A 13,250-nucleotide genomic window follows, 5' to 3' on the forward strand; every position below is an offset into this window, starting at 1 on the left:
GGCTGTTTATACCAACTACATTTTCCAGTACATCTTAATGTAAGTATTGATGCATTGAAATTGTGCATGCATTTGGCAGTCATGGAAACAGCCACTGTTAACATCAATAGCACTGGTGTGTGGGTTACTCCCAGGGCTTTTGCAATCTGATTCTCAAACAGCGTCACTGAGTTACTGTACTGAACTGGCGATTCTCAATGACAGCCTAAATAGCCATACATCCTAGGAGTCAGGTCTTGTCAGATCTATGTAGCTAAGCACATTTCAGCTTGGCCAGCACTTGAAGGAATGTGTCTGGGACTCGCTATGGGGTACGATACCCTCTGACCAGTGATCCTCTTTGAGGTCCAAAGGAGTTGTTCAGGGGTCCCCAGAAAACACTCTTCTGTAAAGCAGGTACGGAAGTGGCCTTTTAATGTTGTGGTGTAAGACAGGCCTACTTACAGTCAGATACATTCAATATTTACTTCCAGTGCAGTACAGTTCTTCTTTCTTGTTTAGCGTTTCTCTCAGTGTTCAGCTGAGGATCTTCAAAATCAGTTTTAAAAAGGGGTTCCCTAAACCAAAATGATACGAACCTAGCATTCTGGGCAGTGCTCAACCAGAGCCCCAGCACTAGGTAGCACCAGTTCAGTGAACTGACGTGAACATTACTGACACCATTCTGCAGCTTCAGCCCCTGTGCCCAGGCTATAGCTTTTCACTGTAGTTTGGGATCTCAGCATTGTGAAAACAAGGAAATGCACAGTGTTATATATTAGAAATAGATGTTGTCAGGGGTTACAGCCATGTGAGTATAACCCAGTCTCTGTTAGGCTCTATCTCCAGGTCCTCTTCAGTTGTTGCAAGGTCTTTTTATTTTGTACATTGGGTTTCTGCAAACATGAAGCCTTGACTGGACTGATTCCTGGCAGACCGAACTTTTGCATGTTTGCCAGTTTCACTTAAACAACCTAAAGAAAGATGCCAGGTCTTATACAAAAACACTTTAATACAAAAGCAAAGCATGGCAATATTTCAAAAGAATATTATCCATCAATATTGTACCCCCATCAGAATCAGTGGTAGGAAATAAAACAGATTGACCTGCAAGACTCAAAAAGGTCCAGCTTTAAAGCTTCAGTGCTTATTCAGATCTACCACTGGTACATAAGCAACCTCCTGGGTGTTTCTAATTTATTGGCCATAATTTTTCCATGTGTTTGCTGTAAAAAAACAAAACAAAACAAAAAAAAAAACTTGTATGTAACATAATAAAATATATACACCCAAATAAAGCCCCAGTATATAGGCAGTCAGCACATTCGGACGAGCATATATGTGCTTGGTTAGCAGTCTAGGCAAGGTAATGGAAAACACTGGTGCCCATAACAGCCTTTGTTTCACAAATAAAACAGCAGGCTTCAATTGTATTGTAAGTAATGTAAGCCTTTGCTTGTACAGCATTCCAATGCTGTGTCGGCCAAGTCAGTAACAACAACAGGCATGTCCTCCTCACCTCTCAGTCGAGGCTGTGTTACTGAGAGCTGGCTGTGGGACTGAGCCACCACTGAGCGGGATTGCAGGGCTGCAGCCAAGGACAACACAGCGAGTCTGGCTTCACACCAGCCCTACCTTACTGAACATCTTCATGTTAACCCTTATAAAAGTTTACCATGTTCATTTTGCAGTTCCCCCCTGCGTTTCCCATGGTCATACCCTGCATTTACCATAGTTTACCTTAGGTTTGTCATGTTTTTAATATGCTTTACCATGCCTCTCTGAGATTTACAATTATTGCTTATTATCATTGTTCATATAAAATCTCCATGTCACTTTCAGTTAATTTATCATTTTTCTGTTCATTAAAGAAAATGCACTGGCTGGCTAAAAGATTTAAGAATGCAAAAACGTTTTGAAACATCATGTGATCCACTAAACCTTTATAAGCTGTGTGTGTGTGTGTGTGTGTGTATGCGCGCGCAACTATTCAAAAACTATCACGGAGAGAGGAAGGATCCCTGTCCCTTCAGAATTGGGTAACCAACATGTCTATCAAAACAGTCTCGGGTGTTCCTGGAATGGCAGCTTTTGTTGAAACCCACCACCAGAAAGCACGAGCAGGTCATGACACACCAAGCCTGCAGACATGTGCAAAGTGTTGTGGCAAGCAGCAAACATGCAATAGAAACCTTCAATAATGGACAAGGCACACCTGTTTCCATTTATTAATAATCGACAGACAGATTTTCTGGTACGAATAACAGTTTCTAAAATAGGTCTTTAGGAATCAGAATACTGTAAATCCCTAAATCACTTATTTTCTAAAGCTTTATTTTGATTAAAATGTGATTTTCATGAAGTAATCCATCCCTAATCCTTGAGCCTTAATATTTTTTTCCCCTTTGAACTCTTCTCCTAATGATATTGGGTTGACCCATAAGATCGCCATTCTGGCACCAAAGAGCTCCAGTTAAGTGAAAGGGGGTCTGATTTGTATTGCAGAGTGTCAGGGTAATAAAGCAGTAACATCATTTAACAACTGCTGAACCATGAGCCATTCTAGCTAGCAGTGGGACCGGCAGACTTGTACAATAATCTCTAACCTCTTGGTCAATTTATATTAACGCCTGTAGATCAAAAACTTCAGCAGGAATGTAAACAAACCACAAAGGCAATGCTATTTGAGGCTGAACATGGTTAGCAATCACTGTGAATTCTGACTGATGAGACTTTAAGAGATGATTCTGTCTACTACCTTATTTGCACATCCCGTGGCACTCCTTCATTATCACTCCAGGATATTTGTGGACAGGAGGAGGTGGAGGTGGAGGGCTATTAAAACTTAAATTTCTATATACCATCTGATCTGTTTTCCTGATTGTCTCACATATCAATCAAACCAAAAACATGACCGATTTTTGAAGACAATTACAAGCGACTGTTTAAACCATCAATGATATATAAAGTGCTGTTAATTATTCTTGCATTCTGAAAGGGGTTGGGGACTTGGGCAAACAGTCAGCAGTGGACAGGGAGAATGAGGTGAAATAGCAGTTTTAAATCAATCAAAGTGAAATTTGAAAGGATCCACATACAGATTAACCCGCATGAACACAGTAAACAACACCAATGCAAACATAGCACCATATTCACAAAGCACAGTCAATATTTCTTATAGTCTTTCAATGCACACATTCTCAAGGGAGATCTGGTATTTTAACATTTGATCATTCCCTTTAGTGGTTTTGTTCAGTTTCTCTGAGATACTGTTATACACTTCAAATTCACATAAGACATGAACATTATATAGTAATACTAAACTTACATAATAATTTGTCAAACAAGCTGTTTTGTAAATAAAACCCCCAAATGACCTATATCTATCATTATAGCCATTCAATAACGAAAGTCGATTGTGATAAGATGTTTTTTTTTTTTTTTTTTTAAAAAAGGTTTTTCAATTAACCTCTCACAGGTACCAAGTTCGTCATACAGAAATCAAAAGTAAAACACTCTTAAACCCGAAGGTTCAGTCCTCACTGTTATTAATCATACAATAAGCAGAGCAGCACCGGATTGGATGTCTGATTAATAACAATGTTTTAAACCTTTCTCGTTTAATACCAAAAAACAGATTTATCATGAGGATAAAAGACTGTATGTTCCAGGAAAATTTAGGATTAATAATAAGGGGGGGCGCAACTAAGCTTACTGCGGCTAGCAGGAATGTAAATTCACAGTGAAGAAGCTTAAATAGTACATTATCAAAATGCTTGACTAAAAGAAAGAAAGAAAGAAAGAAAGAAAGAAAGAAAGAAAGAAAGAAAGAAAGAAAGAAAGAAAGAAAGAAAGAAAGAAAGAAAGAACAACTAAAACGAAGTCGTGCGTCTTTAAGAAAGATCCATCGGCGCCCTCTGTCCACAGGTAACGGAACTGCCAAACCTCAAGCTGAAGACAGTGCTGAAACTGCAATTCACTCCTATCAGAGAAACCAACAGCCATACCCGCATAGAATCGTCATATTGTACCTGACACAGACGTGGTGTGGAAAGAACAACACCTTACCCGGTCTCGGTCTTAAATCGTTATTTAAAACCACGCTGTATGCTTCACAGTAAACCGTGCGCAAAAATCCAACTGAGTTTTCATCTGTAAAAATGCAAAACCTCTTCCTGTGCAATAACAATACAGTATAACACAAACGTACTTTGCTATGTGCCATTAGTTTACTGGTAAATAACAAGTGTATGACACAATACTGTATTTAAGGACCATTTCATATCCTGATCAGAAAATAAATCTATCATAAACAAAGACGCAAAGCGACACCAACTACAGCTACAGCTGAGTAGGTGCTTAATTTTTTCCAGCTTGCACCAAGCAGAAAAGATATAAGAAGTGGGCTGTAATGTATGCAAATCTCCATCTGTACTATTCAGTTACATTACCATATGCATAATACTAACTGCAATAACCACTCTGACATGCATATAAGTCCCACTACGCTACCGTACCATACTGTATGCACAAAACTCTAACTTCAATTCTAATTTACTGAATGCAAACCAGCGTCTCTCTATCGCAATCTCAATTCTCCGCAGAATGGTTCACCATACAGTATTTGTCAACCCGCTCTTCCGAGAAGATTCAAAAACAATTCCACACTTGTTAATAATTCAAAACTGTATTTCGCACCCCGTTTAGGCAATCCACACAGTTATGTATAAATAAATGCGTCTCCCCGTTTTTTTCTACTTACCCGTTCTATTTTATCTTATAAAGAAATGCAGCTCAGATCTTAGAATGCATATCCAGTGTCTCTGTCATCACTAGCAGCAAAGATACACAAAGCCAAAAGAAAAAGAAACAAACAAACAAACCAAAAAAAAAAAAAGCCCTTTCCTGTAGCATATACTGGCTCACACAGACTGAGGGAGCGTGTGAGTGAGCGGAGATCAAAGCGCAGCATCTGACGGGCTGCTCGCTTTCTTAAAGGCGCAGCAACTCTATTTGTCTGGCGCATAGGACATGTCAAGCTTCCTGATGCAATGGCACAGGAATTACCTGGGTACATAACCACTAGTGAAATCAGTTTGACACGTGCATTGCAACCTTTTTCTGTGTGTTTTTTTTAGCATGTAGCTCCTACAGCACTAGTTGCCCGTGCTGGGCAAAACACAGAAAAAAATAAGCCAATTCTGTATAATAAGATTGTATTTATTCAGTTATATATATATATAAAGAAGTATCTTCCTGGTGCAGTTCCTATTCAGTCACGATGGACTAGACCAGGGCTTCTCAAACTCGGTCCTGGGGACTCCCTGTGTCTGCTGGTTTTCATTCCAACTGAGCTCTCAATTACTTAACTATTCCCCTAATTGAACTAATAATTTGCTTAAATTAGACATTTTTACTTGTTTTCAGCTCTTAAATAGTTGCAGTTCAAGTTACTTATCAAATGTTATACCTAACTTGAAATATACAACTGTTCTTCTTGTCGAAACGTTTGAATTGATTGTTTCTTTAAATATTTGTGTTCAGACTGGTGCTCATAGTATAGATATATTATAATCTATATATTATTATATATATATATAATATATATATATATATATATAGATATATATAATCTTCTTAAATTTGGTCTATGCTACCGTTAAAAAAAACAAAAAACACAAGAGGTGTGGGGCTAACCGGATTCAGACCGCACCTTTTGTGATATCCACACCTTAATGTAATCAATTATTTTTGCATCTTTGTGCCATATTATTTTATTCATGGTCTATTCATTGGAAAGGCTCTATCAATCTAGGCCCCACCAATCAATTTCACAAAGGGTGTTATTCATTCGAGATAAATGTGAGTTTTAATGGATTGGTAATGTGTACATAAGTGGGGTTTTTTTTCTTCTTCTTGACATTATCAAAATTGCCACGCACACATCACTGTGTCCGGGTCTTTTAAAGTGATGGATGTATAACACGACTCTCCCAATCTCGACATACTGACCCTGAACATCAAAATGCCTTAACAGTCTTAAACTCTCTGTCTTTCTTTGTTTTGACCCGACTCTTAACTCGAACGTTGTTTCTATCATAAAATGAAACACTTTTGTGCTGTTTTCCGACAGGCTGACAGGGTGAAATTTACATAAAAAAGTGGCAGAATAACTATTCCGTATTTGAATGAAAAACAAACATGTTAATGATGCAAATGACTGTTTTACGTCAATTCAGGAGTTCAATCAATGGACAGGTGGGATTGAAAGGTAGTAAAGGTGAAGAAAAACGAAACATGCGTGTGTTTCACGAGATACGGAGAAGGAGAAGATGCATTTAATACAACACAATAATAAAGCAAGTACATCAGGTCAAAGAGGGGAAAAAAGTAATTACAGAGCTCTTATTTCAGTGTAGCCCTGAATATCAAATCTTTTCTGACCATCGGTGAGGGCTTCTGTGGTGGAATTTTAACTATTTTTTGTGTTCAAAAATCAAAAAATGGCAAAATCAAAAAATCAAAGGATGAGAACAGTCGCAAAACTTCAATTCTAACAGCATGAGGAATGCAATGCAAATGAAGTGGGTATCTAACTAACATACAACCAGTGCAAAAATCAAAAGGGTTGATGTGGTGGGATTGAGTATTTTCGGACTAAAGTGGTTCCTCCTGTTTCGAAGAGTTCTAATGGAGATGAGAACCTATTTCTAACAGGCTCCGTCTAAAAAAGGCTCTGATGTGGGTGCAGCGACTCTGACTGCTTTGGTGATAGAGCACAGTGTGCTGCTAGAGATTGCTGGGATTGTACAGGATGAAAGGGATAATGTAGCTGTTGAGCCAAAATAAAAAATCGTGTTTTACGTAGTCGTTTTTTACATCTTGGCTGGTATGTTGGTACAAAAATAATACCAACGAGGACAATTATACTATATAGATTTGTCCGAGGACAGATTTTTTTCGAGACTAAACCCAACGTCGCTGAGACTGCCGTTATATATATTATATATACACACACACACATACACATATATATATATATATATATATATATATATATATATATATATATATATGGTAGATATATATCATAACACACTTATGCACAGCATATATATATCCACTATATATATTCCAATCTAGCATATGTAGCTCGTGTCGTCGATGTTAACTTGCAAAGTATTATGTGTGTGTGTGGGTGTATATATATATATGGCACAGCAGCTACATTATCCCTTTCATCCTGTACAATCCCAGCAATCTCTAGCAGCACACTGTGCTCTATCACCAAAGCAGTCAGAGTCGCTGCACCCACATCAGAACCTTTTTTAGACGGAGTCTGTTAGAAATAGGTTCCCATCTCCATTAGAACTCTTCAAAACAGGAGGAACCACTTTAGTCCGAAAATACTCAATCCCACCACATCAACCCTTTTGATTTTTGCACTGGTTGTATGTTAGTTAGGTACCCACTTCATTTGCATTGCATTCCTCATGCTGTCAGAATTGAAGTTTTGCGACTGTTCTCATCCTTTGATTTTTTGATTTTGCCATTTTTTGATTTTTGAACACAAAAAATAGTTAAAATTCCACCACAGAAGCCCTCACCGATGGTCAGAAAAGATTTGATATTCAGGGCTACACTGAAATAAGAGCTCTGTAATTACTTTTTTCCCCTCTTTGACCTGATGTTTTGCATTGCATGTGCCATGCTTTAGATTGAAGTTGTGTTCCAAATCTCGTGAAACACACCACAGTTTCCCTTTTCTTCACCTTTAAAAGACCTTTCAATCCCACTTGTCCATTGAAATGAACTCCTGAATTGACGTTTTTCCAGTCATTTGACCTGATGTACTTGCTTTGTTATTGTGTTCAAATAAATGAATCTTCTCCTTGCCACCTTATCTCGTGAATTTCACACGCCGGTTTCGTTTTTCTTCACCTTTACTACCTTTCAATCCCACCTGTCCATTGATTGAAGAAACAACATTTGAATCATTAAGATGTCGGTTTAAAACATTCAAATACAGAATAGTTACTGTTGCCACATTTTGATGTAAATTTCACCCTGTCGAGATGTGGGAAAACAGCACAAAAGTGTTTCATTTTATGATAGAAACAACGTTCGAGTTAATTTTGTCGGGTCAAAACAAAGAAAGACAGAGAGTTTAAGACTGTTAAGGCAATCCATTAAAACTCACATTTATCTCGAATGAATAACACCCTTTGTGAAATCAGGGTCAGTATGTCGAGATTGGGAGAGTCGTGTTATTCATCCATCAGTTTAAAAGACCCGGACACAGTGATGTGTGCGTGGCAATTTTGATAATGTCAAGAAGAAGAAAAAAAACCCCACTTATGTACACATTACCAATCCATTAAAACTCACATTTATCTCGAATGAATAACACCCTTTGTGAAATTGATTGGTGGAGCCTAGATTGATAGAGCCTTTCCAATGAATAGACCATGAATAAAATAATATGGCACAAAGATGCAAAAATAATTGATTACATTAAGGTATGGATATCACAAAAGGTGCGGTCTGAATCCGGTTAGCCCCACACCTCTTGTGTTTTTTATTTTTATTTATACGGTAGCATAGACCAACAAAACAAAAACTGGTGGATGTGGCAGTTATATATAAGAGTGTGACGTATATATATATTTCACCAAAATTACCTCATATCAGCTTGATTTCTGTAAAAACTACAATATATCCTACTCGTTACACACACCACACACACCAACATGTTTGTTTGTAATTTCTACATACCTATATGGTTCTACTACTGCCTCTATCCACGGAGTGGTTTTAGTGGAGTCTCGATAGTGAACTAAAAGACATTTTTGAGGTTATAAAGAACGAGGTTTTTTTTCTCACTGTAATTTACTTGCTTGTTTGTAATTTCTCTGCAAGAGAAACCGAAACTAAATCTTCTCATAGATAGTAAGCACATTGTTTTTATTTGTACGGGATTGAGTACGAGAATTACAATTGAACTAAAAACAAAACAACAAAACCTTGACCTATAAGAACTTCAGGACTGCTGTTCTGTACGCAGTAACTTATCGTGAATTTTCTTTCAAGACTGTACCATATATATATATATATATATATATATATATATATATATATATACGGGATTGAGTACAGGAATATATAATTGAACTAAAATATGTGTGGTGTGTGTGTGTGTGTGTGTGTGTGTGGGTGTGTGTCTGTACGGTATACACAACTATATACGCATATACTACAAGACAATATGAAATAGTTATGTAACAAAAGTCTTGAATGGTAATATACTTTTTCAGTATATATATATATATGTATATGTACTTGCTTGTATGTATATATATCTATATAGAAACCAAAAAATGTTGTCATAAATAGTAAGCACACTGTTTTTATTTGTACGGGTTGAGTACATGAATTACAATGTGAACTAAAAACAAAACAACAAAACCCCCTATAAGAACTGGAGTTGTACGCAGATTATTAACATTTCTTTCAGACAAATTACAATATATATATATATTAATATATATATATATATATATATAGGCATCGGTTACCATATTACTGTGTGTGTGTGTGTGTGTGTGTGTGTGTGGTGTGTTGACTTTCTATAGGCACTGTATATATTTGACATATCACATCTTAGGCAATGGTTAAAACTATTAACATCCTTCAAACAAATTACAATTTTTAAGTTCTATTCATAACAATATAATTACATAGTAATCGGTTACCAATTACTTTTGAAACTGCACTTTATTATGTTCAGGATAGGAATGCATGGAAAATAAAATCAGAGTCTGACCTTCCTCCCTTTAAAAAAACACACACACACACACACACACACACACACACACACACACACACACACACACACACATACACATTTGTAGCCAAAAGTTTACATACTCTAATGAAAATTTATAATTTTTAAAAATTTCTCGAAAACAAAAAATTTTAGGAAAAATTTTGTAGCAAAAGTTTTGCTTTTGTGGATGAGGAAAAAAGTTACAAGAAGTAGATGTCTATAGTTATTTATTTCAGCAATTTCTTTGGCAAGACTCAAAAATGCTAATTCAGAAGTATTCATACCCTTTGATACTATAATAGTATTGTCTACAGTGCTAGAAATTTCAATATGATAATGCAGAACCTAATTCTAGAAAAGTCTAGAAAATGCTGGATTGTAGGTGAACATTCTTAGAGAACATAAAAGGCTTAGGCATAGGATGATTGCTGTCATTACCAATAAGTCAACATGGGAAAGTAAAGAGCTATCCGAAGACTTTAGGCAGAAAATGATTTCTTGTCATAAAGCTGGTGAAGGACACAAGAAGATTTCCAAGCATTTGAGTATCCCAATTTCAACTATTGTTTCTATTATCAAGAATTACAAGACTCATGGTGCTGTCACAACGCTCCCTTGGTCTGAAAGAAAGAAGGTTCTTTCACCAGGAGCAAGCAGAAGAATTGTGAGGAAGGTTAATAACAATCTGAGATTGACTGCCAAAGATATTCAAAGTGAATTGACTGCAGTTAGGACTGGGGTTTCCATTTCATCCACAGGTAGAGTATTGCATGGTGAAGGTCTCAATGATCACAGGCCAAGGAGAAAGCCACTCTTAGGAAACCATTACAAGGACAATTGCTTCAAGTATGCAAAAAAGCATTTGAATGATGGATATGAGTTCTGGTCAAAGGTTTTCTGGTGATGAAACAAAAATCGAGCTATTTGGTCATGCTGATAGTCATAAGAACATAAGAACATAAGAAAGGTTACAAACAAGAGGAGGCCATTTGACCTATCTTGTCTCGTTTGGTTGTTAGTAGCTTATTGATCCTAAAATCTCATCAAGCAGCTTCTTGAAGGATCCCAGGGTGTCAGCTTCAATAACATTGCTGGGGAGTTGGTTCCAGACCTTCACAATTCTCTGTGTAAAAAAGTGCCTCCTATTTTCTGTTCTGAATGCCCCTTTATCTAATCTCCATTTGTGACACCTGGTACTTGTTTCTTTTTTCAGGTCGAAAAAGTCCCTTGGGTCCACACTGTCAGCACCTTTTAGAATTTTGAATGCTTGAATCAGACCGCCACGTAGTCTTCTTTGTTCAAGACTGAATAGATTCAATTCTTTTAGCATGTCTGCAGATGGAATGCCTTTTAAACCAACTTCTTTGCACTCTCCTTTTTGTAATGAGGTGACCAGAACTGAACACAATATTCTACATGAGGTGTTACTAATTCATTGTACAGTTTTAGCGTTATTTCCCTTGATTTAAATTCAACACTTTTCACTACATATCCAAAAATTTTGTTGGCCTTTTTTTATAGCTTCCCCACATTGCCTAGATGAGGAAATTTCTGAGACAACATAAACTCTTAAATCTTTTTCATAGATTCCTTATTCAATTTTAGTATCTCCCAGATGGTATTTGTAATGGACATTTTTATTACCTGGGTGCAGTCGCTTACACTTTTCTTTATTAAATGTCATTTGCTATGTGTCTGCCCAGTTCTGAATGCTGTCTAGAACATTTTGATTGACTTTTGCTGCTGAAACAGTGTTTGTCACTCCTCTTAATTTTGTGTCACTGCAAATGTAACAAGTTTGCTTACTATACCAGTATCTAAGTCATTAATGTAGATTAGGAAGAGCAGAGGACCTAATACTGATCCCTGTGGTACTCTACTGGTTACCTCACTCCATTCTGAGGTTTATCCTGTAATCAGTACTTTCTGTTTTCTACATGTTAACCACTCCCTAATCTATGTGCATGCATTTCCTTGAATCAATATTGCATTCAATTTGAGAATACATATTTTATGCAGGACTTTATCAAAAGCTTTCTGGAAAGCTAAATAAACCATGTCATATGCTTTGCAATTATCCATTGTTGCATCCTTAAAAAAAAAACATGCTGACTGTCTCCCAGGATACTGTTGCCATATATGTAATTTTCCATTTTGGATCTTATTATAGTTTCTGTAAGTTTACATATAATAGAAGTCAGGTTAATTGGTCTATAGATCCCTGGTTTGGTTTTGTCTCCCTTTTTGGGTACTACATCTGCAATTCTCCAGGCCATCTGTACAACCCTTGTCTCATGAGAGTGTTGCATGATCTTAATTAGTGGTTTGTAAATAAGTTCTTTCGTTTCTTTCAGTACTATTGGGAGGATCTCATCTGGCCCAGGGGATTTGTATATTTTAGAGCTCCTAGTACCTTTAATACTTTTACCTCTATTATGCTAAGGTTATTTAAAACTAGATATGAACAGGTCAACATGTGGGGCATGTTGTCCGTATCCTCCTTTGTAAAAACTTGTGAAAAGTAATAATTTAATATATTTGTTATTTTTTCTCTTCATCTTTGATGTTGCCATTTTACTTCCTCCTTGAATTTTCTTTCCTGTTATAATATTGGAAAAACTATTTGGAATTGGTTTTAGCCCCCTGGCAATGTTCATTTATATCTCTTTCTTGGTCTTTCTAACTTCCTATGACTCGCGCTTGCAGTTTTAAGTACTCTTTCTGTGTACTTTGTTCTTGGTTCCTTTTAATCGCTCTGTAAAGTGCCTTTTTTTCTCTGAATATATTTTTTAATAGATCTATTAAATCATTTTGACCATTTTGTTTTAGATTTTGATTTGTTTACTTTTGGGATGTATTTGTTTTGAGCCCCTAGTACTACATTTTTAAAAAATAGCTATCCTTTCTCTGTGGATGTTTTCTCTATTTTATTCCAGTCTACTTCAGTTAGTCTCTGTTTAATTCCTTCATAGTTTGCTTTTTTCAAATTGTAAACCTTAGCTTTAGTCATTACTTTTTGATTTTAAAAAACACTTCAAATGAGACCATGTTGTGTTCTGTGTTTACCAATGGTTCTCAGACCTCTGTTTTAGTTATTCTGTCTTTGTTATTTGAAAAGACTAAATTAAGGTATGCCACACCTCTAGTTGGTGCCATGACAAATTGCGTTAGGAAGCAGTCATTTGTCATTTCTACCATTTCAATTTTGGATGTCATGATCCTCACAAGGTTTTCCCATTTTATATGATGGGGAAGTTGAAATCTCCCATTAGTATGTCTTCTCTTTTGCTACACGCATTTCTAATGTCATTGTATAACAGATTATTTTGCTCTGTAACTACATTTGGTGATCTAATGCCCCTATTATTATGCCTTTTCAATTTTTGTTCCTTACTCTGATCCATATTAATTCTGTGTTGACTTTTTTCTTCTAGATTTAACACCT

General features: G+C 36.5%; 1 protein-coding gene across 4 annotated transcripts in view; it reads right to left on the reverse strand.

Moving 5' to 3' along the window:
- The window catches only part of LOC121316220 (disheveled-associated activator of morphogenesis 2-like), a 122,842-nt gene that overhangs the window by 95,488 nt on the left and 14,104 nt on the right, over window positions 1-13,250 (reverse strand). The window contains exon 1 of one of the 4 annotated variants that reach the window (XM_041251133.1): window positions 4,742-4,922. The exons of the other annotated variants lie outside the window; for them this stretch is intronic. The gene's annotated coding sequence lies outside the window, so the exon portion shown is untranslated. Of the gene's footprint in view, window positions 1-4,741; window positions 4,923-13,250 lie in introns of those variants that run through there. 4 annotated transcript variants of the gene reach the window in all.

Source organism: Polyodon spathula, chromosome 5 (assembly GCF_017654505.1).
Source record: "Polyodon spathula isolate WHYD16114869_AA chromosome 5, ASM1765450v1, whole genome shotgun sequence".
In the NCBI taxonomy this organism is placed as follows: domain Eukaryota; kingdom Metazoa; phylum Chordata; class Actinopteri; order Acipenseriformes; family Polyodontidae; genus Polyodon; species Polyodon spathula.